The sequence below is a fragment of the Salvia splendens genome, chromosome 15 (genome assembly GCF_004379255.2).
Source record: "Salvia splendens isolate huo1 chromosome 15, SspV2, whole genome shotgun sequence".
Taxonomy (NCBI): domain Eukaryota; kingdom Viridiplantae; phylum Streptophyta; class Magnoliopsida; order Lamiales; family Lamiaceae; genus Salvia; species Salvia splendens.
Genome location: NC_056046.1, coordinates 13517459 through 13522860, shown reverse-complemented (window position 1 = coordinate 13522860; position 5402 = coordinate 13517459).

The window sequence follows — 5402 nt, the reverse complement described above, 5'->3', positions numbered from 1 at the left end:
CCTCAGTAACATTTGTAAGAGACGACACGCACAGAGACAGACAAAACACACAGACAAAACGCACAGAAACAAACAAAGACCAAGCAAACCAAAGAAAGCACATTGACCGAACAGGACTCAAGACTGACTGACCGGACTGTCTCTTACAAATGGAACTTCTTGAGGTTGGAAATGTGCCATGTTCGGGGTACCTGTTCTCCTGACATGTGAGCCAATTTGTAAGACCCTTTGCCGAGGACTTCTGACACCCGATACGGACCTTCCCATGTGGGTTCGAGCTTGCCCAGCTTTTCTGCTCGGCTTACTTCGTTGTTTCTCAAGACGAGATCTCCCACTTGAAATTGCAGCTTCTTCACCCTTTGGTTGTAATACCGGGCTACTTGCTCCTTGTACTTGGCTGCTTTTATGCATGCCAATTCTCTTCTTTCTTCGGCAAGATCTAGCTCGGCTCTCAGTCCGTCGTCATTCATTTCTGCTGAGAAATTTAGAGTTCGGGGACTGGGTATGCCGATCTCCACCGGAATCACGGCTTCAGTGCCGTACACAAGACTGTACGGAGTTTCACCGTTGGAGGTTGTGGGTGTAGTTCGGTAGGACCATAGGACTTGAGGGAGATTTTCTACCCATTGTCCTTTGGCTTGTTCTAACCGAGCTTTTAACCCTTTCACCAGGATACGATTTGTTACCTCCGTTTGTCCGTTTGCTTGTGGATGAGAGACCGAAGTGAACCGCTGTTGAATATTCAGCTCTTGGCACCAATTCTTGAACGTCTTGTCGGTGAACTGAGTCCCGTTATCCGAGATGAGGATGTGGGGTATGCCAAATCGGCACACTATGTTCTTCCAGACGAAATCCAATGCCTTCGAGCTCGTTATCGTAGCTAATGGTTCAGCTTCCACCCACTTCGTAAAATAGTCCACGGCAACGATTAGGAATTTTATTTGCCGAGGAGCTTGTGGTAGTGGTCCTACTATGTCTATACCCCATTGCATAAAAGGCCAAGGGCTTTGCATAGTGGATAGATCGGTCTGCGGCATCCTTGGGATATTTGCATGGATTTGGCACTTCGGGCATGTCTTGACGAGCTGCACTGCTTCTTGTACCAAGGTTGGCCAATAATATCCCCATCTTAGAACTTTTTTAGCTAAAGCTCTAGCTCCGATGTGGCTGCCGCACGATCCTTCATGAACTTCTCTGAGGATGTAGTCCGTCTCTTCTGGCCCTATACATAGTAATAACGGCTGAAGGTAGGACTTTCTGTATAAGACTCCTCCATGAAGTTCGTACCGAAGTGCTCGGCATGTGATTTTCCGAGCTTCTCTCTTGTCCTCGGGCAGTTGTCCTTGATCTAGATACTGTAAGATCGGCGTCATCCAGTTCGGCGAGCTGGTTACTGAATGTACCTCAGCTTCATCAATGCTTCGATGCATCAATTCCTCCACCTTTGAGCTTGGACATGTGGCTAACTTACTTAAAGTATCTGCTCGGCTGTTTTCTGCTCTGGGAATGCGGATTATCCGAAAATAAGAGAAACTTCGGCTAATGCTTTGCGCTTTGTCTAAATATTTCCTCATCCTCTCATCACGGGCTTCACTTGTACCCAACATGTGATTCACTATGACTTGTGAATCACAATGGATTTTGAGAGACTTGATACATAGACTTTGCGCTAGCTGGAGTCCGGCAAGGAGGGCTTCGTATTCGGCTTCGTTATTAGTGGTTGGGAATGAGAACCGAAGTGAATAGGTTACCTCGTGTCCATCGGGAGCGATAAGCAGAATACCAGCTCCACTTCCCGTTTTATTCGAAGCTCCATCTACGAATCCGCTCCAGCAGTCCGGCGGCTCTTCTTCGGATTCCAAGGGCTGTGCTAGTTCGGCATTGGCAGAATTTTTCTGTTCGGCAATGACAGGGATTGCTTGATCGAACTTGGCCTCTGCAAGAAAATCTGCCAAGGCTTGTCCCTTGATGGCTTTCCGAGGTAGGTACTCGATTGAGTGTTCTCCCAGCTCTATGGCCCATTTGGCGATTCTGCCTGATGCTTCTGGCTTGGTCAAAACTTGCCGAAGAGGCAGATCGGTTAAGACGCATACCTTGTGAGCATAGAAGTATGGCCGCAGTCTCCTTGCTGCATTTACTAACGCCAGAGCAATTTTTTCCAGAGGTTGATACCTTGTTTCTGGACCTCTTAATGCTCGGCTTGTAAAGTAGATGAGAAACTGCTTTAGGCCTTCTTCTCGTACAAGCACCGCGCTAATGGTTTGATCGGATGCCGCTAAGTATAAGAAAATCACTTCGGCATCTGTTGGAGCAGAGAGAATTGGAAGCTCGGCTAAATAACTTTTGAGCTCGTCGAAAGCCTTTTTCTGCTCGGCTCCCCACTCAAACTTTGGTGCCTTTTTTAACACTTTGAAGAACGGTAGTTGCTTTTCGGCTGCTTGGGAAAGGAATCTATTCAATGCGGCTAGACATCCAGTTAGTCTTTGCACATCGTGTATGGACTTCGGCATCGCCATGTTCTGAATAACTTGAACTTTTGAGGGATTTGCCTTGAGTCCGTCCTTTGAAACCCAACAACCCAGAAATTTTCCCGAATCTACCAAAAGGTACATTTTTGGGGGTTGAGTTTGAGGTTGGCTTTTCGGAGCACGTCGAGAGTGGATTTGAGGTTGTCTTCGTACTCCGAAGTGCTTTTGCTTTTGACAACTATGTCGTCGACATACACTTCAACCTGTTTTCCGATTAGGTGCCGAAAAAGCTTGTCTACCATCCTTTGATAAGTGGCTCCGGCATTCTTTAAACCGAATGGCATCTTTTTATAAGCGAAAATGCCGAAATCGGTAATGAAAGCTGTTTTCGGAGCGTCACTCTCATCCATCAACACTTGGTGATATCCTTTGTATAAATCAAGAAAACAGAAAATTTCGAAGCCGATCAAAGCTTCTACTTTTTTATCTATATTTGGAAGGGGATAGCAATCTTTAGGACAGTGCTTGTTTAGATCGGTAAAATCTATGCACATCCGCCATCCTCCTTCTTTTTTCTTGATCATCACAGGATTGGCCACCCAAGAAGGATATTTCACCTCGAATAGTACATCCGCTTTTAGTAATTGGCGGACTTCGTCATGGATGACTTGGCTTCTTTCTGCCGCAAAGAGTCTTTGCTTCTGTTTTACTGGCCGGATTGAAGGATCAATATTTAACCGATGAGTGATTACCTCGGGGGGCACTCCGGTCATGTCCAATGGAGACCATGCAAAGACATCTTTGTACTCCATGAGGAGCTGAATGGTCTTTTCCCGGAGTAGAGGCGTTCCTGCGAAGCCGATCTTGACCGTTCTGGATGGATCATCTTCGTATAACTGAACGGTCATTGAGTTCGGCTCTGAAGTGACTTCGGTCATCTCGCTTGCCTCTGACTCCGGTTGCTGTGATTGCTATGCTTGATGGTGCCGAACTGATTGCTCGGCACTTTTAAGCGCAATATGCAGACATTCTTTTGCTCTCTTTTGATCACCTCGGATGACCGCTATCCCACCTTTAGTGGGGATCTTGATGGTGAGGTGATAAGTAGAGCAAACGGCCCGAACTGTGTTGAGCCAGTCTCTCCCCAGGATGATGTTGTACGGGGACCGAGCTTTCACCACAAAGAACTCGATCATCGTATTGGAGCTTGTAGGCGCTTTTCCCACCGTGATCGGAAGGCTGATAATACCTTCAGGGCGGGTGTCCTCCTGGGCGAAACTTTTCAGAGGAAGTGGAGCCGGACTGAGCCGAGCTGGATCCACTTCCATTTTATCGAAACATTCTTTAAAAAGAATGCTGACTGACGCTCCTGTATCCACAAATACTCTGTGGATCAGTTTGTTTGCCACTCCGGCTTGAATGACAATAGCGTCTTGGTGAGGAGAGATGGCTGGGACGGGATCGGCATCTGAAAATGTAATCACTTCGTCTTTCTTCAGCCTTTTATGTGTTGGCTCCTCTTGATTGGAACCTCTGCGTTCTGCTTTTAGGGACGACTTAGTCTTCCCGGCAGGGAGAGCATCAATAGTCTGGATTACTCCATCATATTGCGGCTCGTCGTCGTCTTCGGGATCCTCATGCCTTTTCGGATCCTGAGGATTGCAGTTCGCACCTCTCTGCCTTTTGTTCTTTTTCGGCTGCTTGCTTTGGTATTTTTTTAACGTTCCTGTTTTCACAAGAACATCAATACCTGCAGCCAAATTTCGGCACTCCTCGGTATCGTGACCGTGGGCTTGATGGAAGGAGCAATATTGATCCTGAGGTCGCCGCGCGGCTGATTTCGTCATCCGCTTTGGTTTTTCGAACATATCGGAATGTAGTTCGAAATTTCCGCTCTTGACTTGTTTAATGGTACGAACTGAGCAGGCGGCTTCTCAGGATTGAGACGTGGCCCCAATCTGCCTTGTACCGGTGCCCTTTGAATTCTTTCAAAAGGAGTTCGGCGAGGAAGCACCTGGCCGCTTTGATCGGGCTTCTTTTTCTCTTCTCGGGATGAGCTGTCTAAAGACCGTTTTCGACGGTCTGCCTCATCCGCACGGGAAAACTGGTCCGCAATGTCCCACATTTCTTGAGCTGTTTGCGGACCGCACTCCACGAGCTTTCTGTAGAGAGCTCCGGGCAGGATTCCATTTTGGAATGCCGAAATGACAAGTAGATCATTGAGATTATCTACTTGTAGGCATTCCTTATGGAATCTCGTCAGGAAGTCGCTGATCTTTTCGTCGCGACCTTGACGTATAGAAAGCAGCTGAGCCGAAGTAATTCGGGTTTCCGCTTTCTGAAAGAACCTCCTGTGGAAAGCATCCATTAGATCTCGGTAGGATCTAATGCTGCCTTGAGGAAGGCTGTCGAACCACCTTCTGGCGTTCCCGATGAGCAGCTCGGGGAACAGCTTGCACATATGGACCTCATTGAGACCCTGGTTCGCCATATTATATTGATAGCATCCCAAGAAGTCATGAGGATCCACTAGCCCGTCATAAGTCATTGACGGTGTCCGGTAGTTCCGCGGCAAAGGAGTTCGGGTGATATCGTCCGAGAACGGAGTCTTTAATGCTCCGTACATGGCGAACCCGACATCTCTTCGGTACGGAGGAGATGGAGTTCTCCTGTGGTTCCGGTACCGAGGAGGAACAGGAACATGTCGGGGTTGAGGATTCTTTCTCCTGGAAGACACGTCACTACTGCGGTAGTGACTTTCATGTCTGGATGAGGAGGGAGAATCCGCCGTTGTCTTCTCCGGCTGTTGGCTCTTCTGCAGGAAGGTTAAGAACTCCTCCTGCTTCTCGGCCAAGAACAGCTTGACAGCTTCATTTAAATCGGGCTGCTGGGAAGACTCGGTGCGATGACTCCTGGAGTGGCTTGTTCCTTCTT